The sequence below is a fragment of the Eulemur rufifrons genome, chromosome 26 (genome assembly GCF_041146395.1).
Source record: "Eulemur rufifrons isolate Redbay chromosome 26, OSU_ERuf_1, whole genome shotgun sequence".
Classification (NCBI taxonomy): Eukaryota; Metazoa; Chordata; class Mammalia; order Primates; family Lemuridae; genus Eulemur; species Eulemur rufifrons.
This window is the reverse complement of record NC_091008.1, coordinates 7309190-7327993: the sequence shown is the minus strand read 5'-3', so window position 1 is coordinate 7327993 and position 18804 is coordinate 7309190. Positions and strand designations below refer to the sequence as shown.

Here is an 18804-nt window from a genome sequence, read left to right as displayed (position 1 = left end):
AATTTCATCAGTATGATTTCGCTCATGTTTTTATACCTTCTTCATTAGCACAATAACTCTTTTTCTTATAAATATATTTGTTCTGTCTGTATCAAATGAGTATCTAAGTCATAGACTCATAACACCTTAAAGCTGGGTCGGAACAGAAATAATAGAATTTCACATTTTATGGACTTTCGTCCTCAGTTTCCTCAGGTGATCAGCTCAAGCTCATGACGTTGTGGAGGATCAAAGTCAGAATTAGCACCTGAGATTGATCGATGCTTTGTTGTGCCTTCTGCCAGCCCACCTGCTTAGTTTGCTTATGGGTTTAGGGGAGTTACAGGAGAGTTCTTCTGAGATCCAGCTCAAAGCCTGGCTCCCAGTATAATGATCGTCTGCAGCCCACCTAACAAATACAATCACCAGTACTTGAAGTTCAAGTTTCTTGTGTCAAGAAAAAGGAAATGACAGACGAACCATTAAAATCAGTGCAAGCTGCCTTTCTTTCCCTTTCCTACACTGCATGAAATTGCTGAGGACGTCCTCACAGTGCCTGGGTGTTAGGAATGGCAGTTACGTTATAGGGAATCATAGGTTCCACGCCCTTCATTCATTCCACAGTCTCTGAGCAAAGAGGTCAAGTATTAGCCAGCGTCAGAGTGTTGTGGAAATGTTTCCGTTTCAGGGTCAGGAATTTATATGATTTTTCTGCTTGATTTTTATTTGGTATTTTCTCCCAAAATGAGGTTTTGCGTCTCGGTTTTTTAAAAATCCCCATTGTTTTAAAAATATCTATTTTCTCACAACTTTTCTTTTGTTTGTTTCTGGAAATTATATAAGTTTGGATAAACTTATGCTAAATGAATTTATATTTAAAACCAATTTGAAACCAATGCTAAATGAATTTATATTTCTACTTCTTACATGCCTGTCTGGTTCTTACATAATCTCTTTGTGCAATGGAAATACTATGCTACGTGGTTTATAACTGGTGGTTAATATTTCAGCTCTGTTTGGCAATTCTAGTTCTATAAAGGCTTGATTAGAATCAACCTCGCATGGCATATATTTGTTTTTATCTTAGTGGAATTTGTTCTGCAAACACTCACTGCATTCTTCCTTGGGAGTCACCACTTTGTCTATGTGAGGAGGAGCAGGAAGTGAATGCACATGAGGTCTTTAATTTTCTTCTAAGAGCTTTAACTCCTATGTAGTGATTTTTTTTTTTTTTTAAAGCATTAATAGTAGAACAAGCATTGCTGCCAAGTAACTGACATTCTGCAATAGCACTTCCCTTTGGGCACTGGAGGGTTGAGATCATTTACTTGCAGAGAAGACTGTGTGTGTGTGTGTGTGTGTGTGTGTGTGTGTTGTATGGGTGTGTGTGTATGTAATGGGAGAAGAAACATTTTGTGGGCACATCCTGCTGAGGTCAGTAACCTGCTGTTCTGCGAACGCCAGTCTGACCCCATCTAAACCTGGAGGAAAAATCACATCAAGTGGGGAAGGAGCAGAGGCAGCAATTTCGACAGGAAGGAAACATCTGTTGCTGGAAATCTTGGACGAGAAACGTGCAGTGAAGCTGCATTAGTATCACAAAGGGAAAGGGAAGGCCTAGATCCGCCATGATGGGCACAGTGCCCTGTTTGTAATGTGAGCATTTGATGACACTTGATCAATCGTGGGTCCATCTATTGAAAGGAGGATCATGGAAAGCCCAAGGGAAAGATTCCTACACAAGGTACATCATTTGTAATGATGTATGTAGAAATTTATAGGCGTTTTTTTTTTTTTTCGTTTTTTTTTTCCTTTTTTTTTTTTTTTTTTTTTGGAAAGTGTCCACTTGAAATACAGAATTATTTCTCTTTCACCAAAATGCAGTGGTTTTTTTCACTGGATCTCCTACATGTCTGTGGAGGGCAGGAAGCATGCTGAATGAGCATAGGCTCTGGAGGTCTGCCACTTGCTGAGTGTGCTGAGGTACACAACTGGTAGCATTCTGAAGATTAAATGATTTAGAGTGCATTCAATAAATTTTATCTATTTTTATCGTCATTGTTTTTTTTTTTTTTTTAAATCTTCCTTTCTGGAAAATATTGCAGAAAGTAGATACTACCTTTTTAAAACATAGTGAATGGCTGATAAAGATGAAATATCTTAGAATAGGCTTCAGTTTGTTTGTTTATTTATTTATTTATTTATTTTTGGAGAGATGGGGTCTCACTCTTGCTCAGGCTGGTCTCGAACTCCTGACCTCGAGCGATCCTCCCGTCTCAGCCTCCCAGAGGGCTGGGATTATAGACGTGAGCCACCGCGCCCAGCCTGAATAGGCTTCAGTTTAGGGAAACAAAGAGAAGTCTGTCTAGGAACCATGTTATTCTCAGAAAGAGTGCAGCTTTGACTGTAAAGTATATTTTAATCAACTAAAAATGTAGATACATGTGGAAGTGAGAATATTTAAATGTGCCGATAGGCTTTTATTCTTGGTTTTGTTTCTTTTACCTAACCTTTGTCTTCAGCAGTTACCTTTTATATGTATGTTCTCTTTTATTGTCTGCATGATTAAAAAAAGGAAAAAAAAAAAAAAAAAAAAACTCCAGTATATATCATGCCAGAGGGAAAATTCAATGTATAAGCTGGCTGACAATGTTTTTTGTATTTTCTTTGAGGATATTTGCCTCGGGATTCTAAGTGCATCATTAAGCTTACATTTCAAAACAGATATCCAAGCGTGTGTGTCATGACTGTATTTATTCCTGTGTATTATCACATTGGAGACTTTCCAGGGCTTGAACGAAGCTGGGGTTATTAACCATTGAGGAACTGTGTTCCCCCAAGAGACTATTCTACTTGTTGGGCATGGCCTCTTTTTTACCAAGGGGGCTGTTCTGGGCATGGAAACCTGGGACTTCATGTTTCTCCTTGAGAGTTTGCCAGCTTGATTCCTAGCCAGCCAGATAACTGCTCATGGTGCCACTTGGTCCTCTAGGACTCCCAGTCCTTAGAGAGCACCTAAGCCTGCTCACACCATTCTGTGAACCAAGGACACCACCATTCTGCAGCATAGATAACTAACTCCAGGCACTTACAGCTGAAGTTCTGATAAAACTCTGAGCTCAATATATTATATTTACTTACTATTTTTACTTACTACTTACTATTAAGTATTGTTTTACTATTTAAACAGAAAATAAGAAAGCAAAACCTCTTCTGCCTTTCCTCAGGGTTTGGTTCATAAGTTGCTAAACTCAGCCTTAGAAATCTAAGCGCGTATCACCCTCTTCTAACCTTACCAAGCCTTCTGGAACCCTTTCCAAAAAGAAAAAGAAAAGAAAAAGGAACATAGTTCATTGTCTCTAACCCTGACCTCCCGAACTTCACCTTCACCTACCTGCCTGATGATTATTTATTTGGAATACATAGATTTTTCTCAAATGCGTCACATCAAGAATCTATTTTTTCATTTCAGAATTCTTTCTAGAACTGTGTTTCTCTGATGAATACCACCATTCGTTCAAGCAACCAAACTCAAAGCTGTCTTACTACCATTGAGTTTTTCCTCCCTACACCTAGAATGTTACCAAACGCCATTCGTTTCTTTATCTGTAATGTTTCCCTGTTTGATCATTTTATTGCATTTCTTCTGCCACCGTCTTGGTCAGACTCTTCACCCTTACACTTGAACTTCTGCAGTAAGCCAGTGTCTTGAATGTGATTATTTATATAATACCTAAGTCTTTTACTACCTCACACTGGAATGGACACGATGAAAAAGGCATAAAATAACAAGTGTCGGTGAGGATGTGGAAAAATCAGAGCCCCGGTACATTGATGATGGCAAATCACCACGGGATCCAGCAATTCTTCTCCTAGGAATCCACTCCTAAGAGAATCGAAAATCAAGTTCGCTCACAAACTTGCAGATGTTGTACACCCATGTTCATTGCAGCATGAGTCACAATAGCTAAACGGTGGGAGCAACCCAGATGTCTGTTCATGAATGGATGGATAAATAAAATGTGGTGTAGACTCAAAATGGATTATTATTTGGCCGTCAAAAGGAAGGAAATTGTGACATGGGCCACAGCATGGATGAATCTTTTTTTTTTTTTTTTTTGAGACAGAGTCTCACTCTGTTGCCCAGGCTAGAGTGAGTGCCGTGGCGTCAGCCTCGCTCACAGCAACCTCAAACTCCTGGGCTCAAGGGATCCTCCTGTCTCAGCCTCCCGAGTAGCTGGGCCTACAGGCATGCGCCACCATGCCCGGCTAATTTTTTCTATATATATTTTTAGCTGTCCATATAATTTCTTTCTATTTTTAGTAGAGATGGGGTCTCGCTCTTGCTCAGGCTGGTCTTGAACTCCTGAGCTCAAACTATCCACCCACCTCGGCCTCCCAGAGTGCTAGGATTACAGGCGTGAGCCACCGTGCCCGGCCATGGATGAATCTTGAATGTATTATGACAAGTGAAATTAGCCAGTTCCAAAAGGACAAATACATGATTCCACTAACACGAGGTTCCTAGAACGGTCACATTCATACAGGCAGAAAGTAGAATGAGGGGGCTGGGAGGAGGGAAGAATAGGGAATTATTGTTCAATGAGTACAGAGTTTCTGTTTAGGAAGGTGAACAATTCTGGGGAGGGTTGGTGGTGATTGTTATGAGTTACTTAGCGCTTACATGTGGTTTGAATGGCAACTTTTATGTTACACGTATCACAATAAAAAAATAATAAGTGAATATTCAAAGAAGCATGATGTATAATAGTCAAAATAGAAATAACCCAAAGGCCCATCATTAACAGGTAAGAAAGTACAGTATATCCATATAGTGGACTATTACTCACTCATGAAAAGGAGTAAAGTACAGATTCGTGCTGCAAACGAGCGAACCTTAGAAACACAGACACAAAGGCCACGTTGTGTCTGGTTTCATTCACATGAGCTGTCCAGAATAGGCAAATCCATAGAGACAGAAACTTGATTAATGTCACCAGGGCCTGGAGGAAGCGTGAACGAGAACTGGCTGCTCATGGGTTCTGGGTTTATTCCGGGAGTGACGAAAATGTTGTGGAATTAGACAGTGTCAATAGATGATAGTGGCATGACTTTTTGGATATTACTAAAACCCACCAGATTGTATAATTTACAAGGGAGAATTTTATGATACACAAATTATATCTCAAAAACACCCCTTAAATCTCTTTTTTTTTTTTTTTGGACAGAGTCTCGCTCTGTTGCCCGGGCTAGAGTGCCGTGGCGTCAGCCTAGCTCACAGCAACCTCAAACTCCTGGGCTCAAGCGATCCTCCTGCCTCAGCCTCCCGAGTAGCTGGGACTACAGGCATGTGCCACCACGCCCAGCTAATTTTTTCTGTATATATTTTTAGTTGTCCATATAATTTCTTTCTATTTTTAGTAGAGATGGGGTCTCGCTCAGGCTGGTCTCGAACTCCTGACCTCTAGCAATACTCCCGCCTCGGCCTCCCAGAATGTTAGGATTACAGGCGTGAGCCACCGCGCCCGGGCTTGCTTGTGTTTTTTAAAGCGTGTATTTTATTAGGTGATCTTTTTAAGGTACGGGTCCAATCTCTAAGCCTTTGAGCTCAGGAAACACGTGTTATCACGTTTTCTCTTTTTCATAGCACTGAGCACATGGTCTTGATGGTGGTACCTACTGAATAAACATTTGCTATTTGTGAGTTAAGTTAGTGCCACGTCTCAACAAGTACAAGGGCTTAAACCAATGATTCTCCACCCTGGCTTCACCTTAGAATTACCTGGGGAATAAAGCTTCATCTGAGCCCACCAAGTCCGAATCTCCGAGCATAAATGTTCAGCTTTGCACCCAGGTGATACTCCCCTAAACCAGGCTGAGAACCAGTGGACTCAACAGACGAAGGAACACAAGGCAGCGGTTCCTAAGTCCAGTTGGTTATGCAGTCAAGATGCGGGGACCAAAGGTGCTCTGGGCATCGCAAAGTGCCTGCAAATATTAGACAATATTATTACGGTGCCTCTGAGAGTGGCGTTGCTTTGAGAAAGATCCTCTAACCCTAAATTTTTTTAGTAGCCAAGAGTGTAAAGGACATAGGGCATTTTAGGTATCTCAAACCTTTTGAACGCTCCATGATAGCGTTTATGCCAGATGTATATGTCCTGTTGCTTTTTGCTAACTTAGAAATATTCACGGAGAAAAAAAAAAAAAAGAAATTTTTTTTTTTTTTTTTTTTGAGACAGAGTCTCACTCTGTTGCTCAGGCTAGAATGAGTGCCGTGGCGTCAGCCTCGCTCACAGCAACCTCAAACTTCTGGGCTTAAGCGATCCTCCTGCCTCAGCCTCCCAAGTAGCTGGGACTACAGGCATGCGCCACCATGCCCGGCTCATATCATTTCTTTCTATTTTTTTAGTAGAGATGGGGTCTCGCTCTTGCTCAGGCTGGTCTCGAACTCCTGAGCTCAAACTATCCGCCCACCTCGGCCTCCCAGAGTGCTGGGATTACAGGCGTGAGCCACCGCGCCCGGCCAAAAAAAAGAAATATTCACACGCTGTGTCTTTTCCAGGCTGGCAGACATTGAGCAGCACCCTCTCTCGAGAGTGTTGACTCGCCTTTGCTCCTGTTGAGTGAGGACGCTGGGAAGCAGGAGATGGGCGCAGCAGCGGCCGGCAGGACGTGATCCAGGCGGAGCAGAGAGGGACGGAGCTGCTGGTAAGACGGTGGGGCCGGGGGATGCTTGTTGTACCAGTGTGCGTTTGTTCCAGCTTCATGGTTAATCTCTCTTCCAGCCTTCCACTCCCAATGACTGTGCACTCTCTCACATACCTTCATTCTCTGTGCTTTGGACCCATGGATTAGATTATAAGATCTATGAGTCCCCTAACGTTGTGTGCTCACCTATCTGTATTTTTCTGGAGAAAATAAACGTTTTCACCAGATTCTCAATGTCTATGAATTTTTGAAAAAGAGGTGAGAGGCCTGGCACGGTGGCGCATGCCTGTGATCCTAGCACTCTGGGAAGCCGAGTAGGGAGGATCGCTCGGGGTCAGGAGTTCGAGACCAGCCTGAGCAAGAGCAAGACCCCTGTCTCTACTAAAAATAGAAAGAAATGATCCGGACAGCTAAAAATATATAGAGAAAAAAATGAGCCGGGCATGGTGGTGCATGCCTGTAGTCCCAGCTACTCGGGAGGCTGAGCCAGGAGGATCACTCGAGCCTTGGAGTTTGAGGTTGCTGTGAGCGAGGCTGACGCCACGGCACTCTAGCGAGACTCTGTCTCAAAAAATAAAATAAAATAAAATAAAAAAAGAAAAGAAAAAAAGAGATAAGAGTCTTTCATATGTCACTATAAGCATAGACACATGTGATGTCTGTAACCACATGTTACAGTGTTTCTCTTCTCCAGTGTTACCTCATTTGTAGCCACTTTGTCTCAGTCTTATTAAGGACCAAGTAAGCCGTATCTGTGGTTATTTGCCGGTCTGACAAGTCAGCCGCTATCAAGCCCAGGCAACCAGGTTTCAGAACATTTTGGCAGCGTAGAACTAGCAGATAGTAAACTATGGCAGATCTCAGGAGAACCTAGGCGGTTTTTACATGATTTTCTGAAAATACAAACAGGCAGTGACAGAGAGTGAGACACTAAATACTGTTTGCATCATGTTCTTATGATGGGTCTTAATAGAGATCAGTTTGCTCTGAACGTCAATGAGTTTGCTCCGTGTCCTAACCTGAGACCAGTTTCACTTACCTGCAGGCATAGAAGTAGGGAAATGATGTTGTTGTTTTTTTTTTCCCCCAAATACTTAAGGTGAAGATTAGAATGAATTCTATAATATATCCGTCTGCCTGTACTGTAAGCCAGTTAAAATTAAAGGAGTATAGTAGGGAAGAAACTGGAGGTTAGGTAGCAAAAAAGAAGATTAGGCGTTTTTTTTTCTTCTATAACTCCTTTAGCAGGTCATTGAGCTTCAGTTTCCCTGAATCTTGTTGATGCACTCAGCACAATACATCTTCTAAAAGGCCCGTAGTCTCTGCCCTGCCTCCAGACACCCGAGTGTGTAAGTATCCACTCTGCCACCCGATGCTTGTTAGAGACTGTCCTGGTGCTGAGAAATCCCTTCCACTGAGCACTTAGGTAAACGCCCGTGATTCCTGGGTATTGCCATGTTCAAGACATCTGTGGAGATGACCTCTCTGCTCTGGGAATTCTAAGTCACTCTGCGAGGGAAAGAGAAGTCGGCACAGTAATGACTCTCAGAATGAAAATTTTCCCCTTGCATGTTAGTATTTTTAGAGTAATCATTGTCACCGAAAATAGACTTCCTCTTTCCCCTGTCATGCTGGAAAATCTTAGGTAATTATGAATACAGCATTCTTTACTTTCCCCCTCCCTCCTTGATGATCGCCTTAGCTCACACCATGAGAACCGTGGCGGCTTGTTCTGCTCTTGTCCCGCACACAAGAACTGAAAATGGCTTTTGAAGGTGGAATTTTTACTCTTTAGCGAAGTCACAATGTTTGAAGATATTCTCCGCTTGGAGGTAAAGGGTAGATAGAGAAGGAAGTACAAAAGCTTATGGAAAAGTATAAAATAAATGACAAAAAGAAGAGGACAACACATTAAAATATTAGTTTCTTGGGAAAAGATTTTATAAGTAGCTCTCTGAGGAGTTCTTCCCCCATAGCCCCCCAAAAATCTTAATTTTGCTTTTTACAGTTGGATAAGCTCAGCCTAGCGCTTATTTTCAGTAATAAATAAGCCTGGGGCTTATTTTTAGTACATTTATTAGTTGGTTGTGCTCGGGAAAATTATTTAACCTCTTTAAGCCTTGCTTCTTACAGCAAGAAGGAAAGTAGGTAGTAATAGATAATAATAAGATTGTTTTGTGGATAATACGTACACAGCCTGGCACAGAGTAAATTCTCAATTTTATATTTGCATTTGTTTTATTATTTATTACTATTCTGTTTTCAGTTTTTAAAATGTGAATTCATTCAACAGTATTAATGTGCATAACAGACAAACATCTCTGTTGTTGAACTTGGAGTCTAGAGTGGGAGAAAGACATAAACAAGATAAATAAGAATGCTAAATGCCATGAAGTGCTAGGAGACATATATTTATATATATATGTGAAAAAGGAAGTTGAGTGGCATGGTGAAGTAGTCATTAAAGATACAGCAGTCGGCCAGGCGCGGTGGCTCACGCCTGTAATCCTAGCACTCTGGGAGGCCGAGGTGGGCGGATCGTTTGAGCTCAGGAGTTCGAGACCAGCCTGAGCAAGAGCGAGACCCCACCTCTACTAAAAATAGAAAGAAATTATATGGACAGCTAAAAATATATATAGAAAAAATTAGCCGGGCATGGTGGTGCATGCCTGTAGTCCCAGCTACTCGGGAGGCTGAGACAGGAGGATCGCTTGAGCTCAGGAGTTTGAGGTTGCTGTGAGCTAGGCTGACGCCACGGCACTCACTCTAGCCTGGGCAACAGAGCGAGACTCTGTCTCAAAATAAATAAATAAATAAATAAATAAATTGTTGGTTCCTAACTGAAAAATTTCTTAATATAAAAAAAAAATAAATAAAAAGACACAGCAGTCAAGGAAGGCAGCTTTACAAGATTATGTTTTGAGCGAAATTCTGATAAAGATGTAGAAACAGGCCATAACATTAAGTGGGAGAAGAGCATTCCAGGGAGTGGCGAAAAGCAGAAAGACCTAGAGTAGTACAAGGTTTACGCAGAGTGAATCAAAGAGAACCAGAGCATCTTATACCGCTTAATCGTATCCCATCAATCAACATTGACCCATACACCCAAGTAAGTGATGTGCACAAGAGCTTCAGAAGTTCAAGGAGTGGCGAGGTCCGGCTGGACTGTACAGTAAGAGGAGGCTTCCGGAGAGACAGTGGCAGGGCACGGATTAGATCGTGAAGGACAGGAGGAATCTGGATGGATAAGCAATGACATCCAGTGGAGAGAAGTGGCGGGGAAATAGCATGACATGGACCGACATCAGGGATGTTGGCTTGGAGCGCAGGGGTGTGTCCCAGGCGGAGGGCGAGGGATGGGGAGGCCGCTTTGTCGAGAGTTCTCGCGGGCAGCTAGGGAGAGTGAGGATGGAAAGGCAGGGTAGGGCCAAGCCGAAGATGATTTCATGCTGTCCTGCAACGATCGGGGGACAATTAGAGCAGCTGAGTCCCAAGGTGAATTCACGTCCTTCGGGATATTATTTTCACAAATTTAGAAAAGTAGGGAGATGGAGGTAGAGGGTGGAGTGATTTGGGAGATTGAGAACATGGATTTTGATAAGAGAGGGAAGCATGATAGATCTATTTTAAGGAAATCATGAGGATTTACTTACTAATTGCACGCAAGAAATAAAGGAGAAGAGTCAAAGAACTAAAGTTTTAAAATGACCAATTGACCATTGGCATTAAAGGAAATAGGGAAGTTGTGGTGTCTTGTGAGTTTGAATTGAAGGTGAGTGAAGAAAGAGAATCCGATGTAGATATCCGTCTGGCTACTAAAGGTAGAGTTTGTGTAATTTTTGACATGTGGGGATGAATTAAGTGTCTAAGACATGTTTTTACTGTGCATTAAAAAATTCATGTAGGGCCGGGCACGGTGGCTCATGCCTATAATCGTAGCACTCTGGGAGGCCGAGGCGGGCGGATTATTTGAGCTCAGGAGTTTGAGACCAGCCTGAGCAAGAGTGAGACCCCGTCTCTACTAAAAATAGAAAGAAATTATCTGGACAGCTAAAAATATATATAGAAAAAATTAGCCGGGCATGGTGGTGCATGCCTGTAGTCCCAGCTACTCGGGAGGCTGAGGCAGGAGGATCGCTTGAGCCCAGGAGTTTGAGGTTGCTGTGAGCTAGGCTGATGCCACGGCACTCTAGTCCAGGCAACAGAGTGAGCCACTATCTAAAAAAAAAAAAAAAAAAAGAAAAGAAATCCATGTAAATACTAACAGTGCAGAAATTATTTGCATGAGAATATTAGCATCCAAATTTTATATTTTTATGCTGAGTTGAAGAGACAGAGAATCAACACGTTGTTAGCTTGGGAGCGTTAGACAGACATCACCTCGTCCAATTGACTCATTTCATGGAAGGAAAAAGGATACTCAGAGATGTGCCATGACTCCCCAGAGGTCACGTCATCAGCTATTACGAAACCTGGTCTAGACCCAGGTCTCCGTGTTAAGAATTTCCACCCGCTCTCCGGTTAACAGTAACCGTCTATGAAGAAGTGTTAGTGGTTTGCCGTTTGCTGGTGGAGAATAGGATTAGAAGGTTTGGTTTGCCCATCCGCACTGTCTCGTGGCCATTCTTCTAATTAACACAGACATTTTTCACCCTTTCTCCTGAAACAGCTCTAACTTGTTGAGAAGCTTCACTCTCCTTACTTCATCATTTTCCCATTTACAATGTCATCTGTTTCTTCAATAGTTGGAGAAGCAATAGGTCTTTCTAGTGCTGGACTCTTTCTGTGTATCTTTCAGAAGAAAAATGGCTTTACTCTTTGGCCTGCAAAGCCATGGGCCTACAGAAAACAGATCAGACTGCTTGATTTTTCCTGCTCTGGTTCCTGATTATCTTCAAATTTACATCACCACGTAGACTTTAAAAATTAAGACTTCAATGTTACTTCCTTACCGAACTGAAGCCCACAGTCATTGTTCTAGCAAGCCCGAGCAGTTGATCCTTTGAGTCACAGGACTTTAAAACAAAACTAGACCCCCAAGATCATTGAATGCAGTGCTCTATTCAAACTGTATTCCTGAAACGGTCTTTCTGTTGCCCATCTGTTATTTGCTCTTAATAAAATGTCACTATTTACTAGCAAGCGAGCAGAAATGAATTTAAAAGAGAAGAGGTTAATTTTTCTATTTATAATAGCTCTACGATTCTTTAAATATTTTTGTAGACTCTCTCGATTACACACGCCTCATGGTATGATGCAAGTCATAACCGAAACCACGTGAAAGCCAAACCTCTCTCATATGTGGTGTCTTGTGTACACGTTAAGGCCTGGATTGCTGGTAGTGGTCCGTCTGTCCGAAAAGACTGACTTCGAGAAGGCCGTCGACATTCTCAGGGGTTCAGCTGAGAAACGCTGGCAATCCCTGAATTCACAAACAGCTCTGTAGCATTTTTTAATGAGTGGCCACCCATGTCTGCTATGTCCTTTGAGTCTAGAACAAGTAAGCCACGCTCAAATAGACTGTGCCCTGTGAGAGTCGTTTCCACCATTCTTGTTTCAGTTTCCTCATCAATAGGTGTGGTTTCAGTTGACTCTATTGATCTCAGGATATTGAAGCAGAAATGAAAGAGTCTTGGTGCAAACACGCTGTCTTCTGAAAGAAATCTGCAGCGCGTATAAAGCACTAGAAATGTGTACCTAGCTTCACAGACGTTAACCTGGCCAGACATTTTTGTCAAAATGTGAAAATAGCATGAGTTATCTTAGCTTTCTTCTTCTTCTTTTTTTTAATGTTGAGAAGATTGGGAGAACGATGTTTTTCTAAGAGACTCTGTTATCATGTAATTCTCATTGTAGCTATCATGTGATTAGAATGATCATGTAATTCTAATTCTAATTTCTAAGAGAATCTGTTATCATGGAATTAGAATTGTCCCTCGGGGTCCATCGGAGGTTGGTTCCAGGACCGTTCATGGATGCCAAAATCCATGGATGCTCAAGTCCCTTATATAAAATGGTGTCTTTGCTTATAATTGACACACAGCCTTCAATATACATTGAATTGTCTCTAGGTTATTTATAATACCTAATACAATGTGCATGCTATGTAGATAGCTGTTATGCTGTATTATTTAGGGAATAATTACAAGAAAAAAAAATGTGTACATGTACAGTACAGACACAACTATCCTTTTTTTCCCCAAATTTTTTTGATCTGCTCTTGGTTTAATCTGTGAATGCCGGAACCCGTGAATACCCGTGGAGTGCAGGCACTAACGTTGTCTCTATGTCTTAACACTTTTTACAATCCTCAACCGAGGGCACATACAGTTTTGAATCTTGGTGGGGGTCTGGGAAGGACATTTTAATTAAAAAACCTTGGCCATCTTAGTAAGATCTTAAATCTTCCTCACACTTGCACACGAGCACACGCATGTACACGTCTGTGCACACTTGTACACACACACACACGTACACACACACACAACATCCTTTCTTAATCCTCTCACCCTCTAGCTTCCTGCTTTGTTGATAATATAGAACTCATTGAGAAAGAACTTTGGCCATTTCCTTTTCCACCCATACCCAAAACTCAGCTTAGACACACCTTTACCCAATTCTTTCCACTCTTCAGAATCTTGTCTCTTCTTCCATGAATTCATTATTTCCTAATGGTTTCCTCCTCCTCTATTCTTCTATGTGTTTTTTCCAGGGGTCAGTTTAAAGCGCCCCGATGTGCTCATTCTCAAATGCAAATCTCATGATGTCCATCCCTTCTTGATAGCCTTTTCTGGGGACCCGTTTTCAAGCTTTACTGAAGCAATAGGAGCTTCCCCCTCTCCCTAATGCTTTTGCAATTAAAGAGGGGTTCAACTGGCCCATGCTGACACGGATGTGTGCAGGGGTCTTGGGTGCACCCACCCACCTCTTCTTCTGGGTGGCCCCGGGTAGCTCTGTGAACCCCTGGAATTTAAAGATCTCAGTTCAGAAAATCATCGGCCTGCAGGAAGCAGATCAAACCCTGTGCTTGATGCTCCCAATCTGGCCCCTGACGGCTCTTCAACCTCCTCATGCCCAGATTGTCCCTCAGATTCTGCGGTGTCATTAATTCTAACTCTTCACAGATCTTGAACACGACACTGTATTTTACATATTCAAGTCTTTGCACTTACGGCGTCTCTCCTGATGAACTGCCTTTTTTTTTTTTTTTTTTTTTTTTTGAGACAGGGTCTTGCTCTGTTGCCCGGGCTAGAGTGCCATGGCGTCAGCCTAGCTCACAGCAACCTCAAACTCCTGGGCTCAAGCCATCCTCCTGCCTCAGCCTCCCGTGTAGCCTGGACTACAGGCACGTGCTACCATGCCTGGCTAATTTTTTCTATATATTTTCAGTTGTCCAGCTAATTTCTTTCTATTTTTAGTAGAGACGGGGTCTCACTCTTGCTCAGGCTGGTCTCGAACTCCTGACCTCGAGCGATCCTCCGGCCTTGGCCTCCCAGAGTGCTAGGATGACAGGCGTGAGCCACCGCGCCTGGCCCTGCCCTTTTTTTCTTAATGACGCAGCTCAGGTTTCCCATCAGAGAAGCTTCATATTTGTGGCATTTTGTCCCTCAGACATCACACTGATTGCAGTTATTTGTCTGTGCCTGTCTTCTCTACACACTCAGATTTCTAGGACGAGGGCTGAGTTTTACCTTTTTATTCCTAATGTCTCGCACAGTGTGTGGTTACGTGGTGAGCTCCCAGTCACGCTCTTTAATAGAAAAAGTTTACTTTATCATTTTCATATGTTTTATTTCTCCTTGCCCCCACTGGTCCCCTCTTAAAACAGATACAGCATGTGCTCCTCGAGTGGGGTTGGGGGCAAGAGTTGTGGGGGTTGGGTCGTTGGAACTTCAAGTGTCAAAACATGCTAATCTCATATGCAAAGTTACATTGTGTCAGAGCTTGAACCTAAGAGAGATTTGAATTGAAACCAACACTTACGGAATATTTGATACTTTAATTTTTTTCCCAAAAGTATCCTACTGAAGTTAACTTTTTGTTACAGTTGAATTTTATGAGTTTTGGACTAGTTTGGGAGACTTCAGGGATGTGTTCAGTGTTCTCATTTCAATAGTGTTAATGAACATAGATGTTTCGCTATAGGAGGAGAAATTTGAGAGCTGATGTGAATCATATTTGATGTTTATTGGGTGATAATTTGTGGCATTTTTTTTTTTTGGAGACAGAGTCTCACTCTGTTGCCCCGGCTAGAGTGCTGTGGCGTTAGCCTAGCTCACAGCAACCTCCAACTCCTGGTCTCAAGCGATCCTCCTGCCTCAGCCTCCCGAGTAGCTGGGACTACAGGCATGCACCACCATGCCCGGCTAATTTTTGCATATATTTTTAGCTGTCCATATAATTTCTTTCTATTTTTAGTAGAGACGGGGTCTCGCTCTTGCTCAGGCTGGTCTCGAACTCCTGACCTCGAGCGATCCTCCCGCCTCGGCCTCCCAGAGTGCTGGGATGACAGGCGTGAGCCACCACGCCCGGCCCAATGGTAGACATTTCACATGTGACCCATTTATCCGGAATAGCAGATAACACATTTAATATTAGGTAATAATCCATTTCACATTAGCTAATAGAAATGTGCGAGTGTTTGGTTTAAGTCACATTAAAACGTGAGCATCAGCGGCTTCAGCCTCGTTCTACCACTGCCCAGAGTCAGTCCGGGCCACCTGGGGACGCAGAGATACCTGCCCGTGCCCTTGGCAGCAGAGACCCTAACCGCATTCCGAGCTGTGGCCCTGTGACTCGGTTCCAGCCCTGTTCTGCCGTGGTCCAGAAGTCATCTGTCCTCCCCAAGGAACCGGTGACAGACAGACCTGTCCAAACCCTGGGAGCTCATCCATCAATCTTGGATGAGGCTCTGGTCCCCGAAGCAACACTGGGACCAGCCTTCAGCCACACCCTGCCGCTGTCCCCGAGGCCGTCCTGGGGCCCCAGAGGGAGCCACCCCCACCCCTGTCCCTTGTAACAGTCCCACCCTCCACAGACCAGACTGCAGAAACAGAAACCACCCCAGGACCTGGTGATTGTGTTTTCCTTTTGAAATTCTGTTTGCCTCAAAGGCTGCCGTTTTGGGGCCTCTTCTAAATCACACAATATTTTTTAGTCACATCATAACTTAAATCAATGGCCCTCATTTTGCAGTGTACTCCTACTTACCTTTTTTTTTTAAATCTAAGCTTGACTTTTTCTTTATTCCTTGTCATTCAACGAAAAGAGTACCATTCTTTCCAGAGTTTTGTAATACAATTATTGTCGGCAAAGTGGTGAATACACTGTGTTAACATCATAAACATTTTAATTGTGAAAACATGAAATGACTGTTGTTGACTGTAGCAGGTGGAATGAGAATAGTTAACTTAGACATTTTCTGGAACCATTGTTGAGTGTGAGTAAATCGAAATATCAAGGATAATTGGATACCTGGCCAAATATTTTTAAAATGTCTTAAGAAATCGGAAACATTGGAGTCCATGGACTTCTCTTATTATTTTGATCCCTAGCTCTGTGCTTGGCACAAATACACGTTTGTAGGTGAATGATGATTATCATTGATTTAATGGCTAAAGAAGAGAGTTGGGAAAGTGCTGTTTATCAATACCAAGTCAGAGGCCGGGCGCGGTGGCTCACGCCTGTAATCCTAACATTCTGGGAGGCCGAGGCAGGTGGATTGCTGGAGGTCAGGAGTTCGAGACCAGCCTGAGCAAGAGCGAGACCCCCATCTCTACTAAAAATAGAAAGAAATTATCTGGCTAACTAAAAATATATATAGAAAAAATTAGCTGGGCATGGTGGCGCATGCCTATAGTCCCAGCTACTCGGGAGGCTGAGGCAGGAGGATCGCTTGAGCCCAGGAGTTGGAGGTTGCTGTGAGCGAGGCTGACGCCACGGCACTCTAGCCCGGGCAACAGAGTGAGACCCTGCCTCAAAACAAAACAAAAACAAACAAACAAAAAATACCATGTCAGTTCCTTTGCAACATTTTTTTTTATTATTTTATATCATCTTATTGTTATGGAGGATACAGAATTGCAGGTTACATATGTTGCCCCTGTACCGCCTTTCCCCCCAAGTCAGAGCTCCAGGGGTGTCTGTTCCCCGCCTTTGCAACATTTTAATATAAGATTTGGGAGAAAAATCAGAGTGCCATATAATTTTTCTATACTAGGAGCTACTTCCATTCCTGCAGTGACCATGTAAATTCATATTTGGCCATATATATATATATATATATAATAATTTCACCAGAATATGCAAAGCACCAAATCAGTTTAGAAGATAGTTAAAAAAACAAAGTGCTAGGAGAGGGTTTTAAACTAAGTATTTACTGGAAAAGAAGCATATTTCCTTTAAAAAAAAAAAAAAAATATCCCAAACAATACTGTAATCAGTTGGGAACTGAATGTGCTTTGTGTCCAAGAAAGTTTTTCCAGGACGTCTACACAGATGGGAGGTCCCCGCTCTGGAAAACACACCTGCCCGAGCTCTTAATTCTAGTGCTCACGCTGCCAAGCAGTCAGAGCTGCGGTTACGGACCTGGGGGGAGATGTCTTGGGAAGGATTTGAGTAAGTTTTGTTTACTAAGGAATGCAGAGCCTCTGTGAGGTCATCCCCAACTCTCTGGGCAAATTTAGTCTTTTGTGCCTGTAACGCATGTTATACACGATGTATTAGAAAACCAATCACATTGTTTTCTTAGGATGTTTTAAGCATCTCCCTTCCTCAGGGACAAGAATCCTGAATCCTTAGTACATAGATATTTGAATGAATAATGAGCTACTATTATTGCCTAAAAATATAGATGCCAGGTCGTATCAGGCATTATGGTTGACAGAAAAAAGTACTCCCCACAACTCACGATAATTTACTAATGGAGGTTCCCTTCTTTTTCTGTGCTTTACAAAATTTAGATAACCCAAGAATTGTATGTTTCCTGGAAAATTGAAAAGGTGTGTCTACGGCCACATCTGGGCTCTGGGTCTAATAGCAGGAAAATTTGAAAAGTTTAAGGGTTGTTTTCCATAGTTGTAAGTTTATTTAGGCTTTATAGCTCCTCTCGAGATACTAATAATTTTAGTGGGATCTATTTCCCTACAATCCCTATAACACCATTCGGTCTACCTAGGTTTTCTAATTTATTGGGTCAAAGTACATGGAATTTTACTATTATTTTAATAGTCTCCATTTCTGTAACTAGAGTACCTCCGTCTATGCTAATTTAGTTTTTTTTTAATTGCCTTAGTCGTTCTAGTCAATAAATTCTTTTTCAAAGAACCTACTCTTGGATTTATTGATGAAGCCTATATATGTTTTTGTTATTAATGCTCTTATATTTTTGTTAATTACTCTTCTCTTCTTTTGTTTCCCTAAATTGTTAAGGATACTCAAGTCATTTATTTTTGTTCTGTTTTGTTTTGTCAATAAAAGAGTTTTAAGGCTCTTTCTTGTATACTTTAGCTGCAGCCTGTGCGTTTTGTGATGTGCTGTACTTATTACAGTTATTTCCAGAAATATTCTTTATTTCAAAAGTTACACTTTCTTCTTTGAGCAAAAAGTTACTCAGAAAACGAAAGAAATCTCTCCAGCTTATTCTCCACTCGGCTAATTTTACTATTTGCAGTATTGTGGGTTTTACTTCTTGTAATACTGTTGTATGTTTTGTTGTGGAATTACATTACCTAACATTACTTGCCTTAACTTCTTAATTTTATTCCCAGCCTATTTCTTAATTGAATCATCTATCTGTTGTTTCACAGAACACCTATGAAAACTTTCTTTGACAGGATAAAGCACACGAGGTCTAAGATTTCTAGAATAGGAAGCAAATTGTTTCTGAAAGCATGTTCTTCTTTTACTGTTGGGTAATACGGGTTTATTTTTTCTTATTTTAGCTGAAGTTTTATTTTCCCTGGGTACTGTTCTGGGTCTGTTCCCCCTATTCACACATCCTGGAAGGACGCTGATTCACCTGCGCCCACAAAAGAATCGTAAAATCTTCTTAGAATGTTTAAAATATTCTCCCAATGGGGCGTTTAGAATATTATCCCTGAAAAACTTGTTTCT

The 18804-nt window shown here is 42.0% G+C and overlaps 1 protein-coding gene across 1 annotated transcript in view; it reads left to right on the top strand.

Annotated features, from left to right (window-relative positions):
• The window catches only part of TET2 (tet methylcytosine dioxygenase 2), a 121324-nt gene that overhangs the window by 36616 nt on the left and 65904 nt on the right, over positions 1–18804 (top strand). The window contains exon 2 of the mRNA XM_069459150.1: positions 6545–6690. The gene's annotated coding sequence lies outside the window, so the exon portion shown is untranslated. The remainder of the gene's footprint in view (positions 1–6544; positions 6691–18804) is intronic.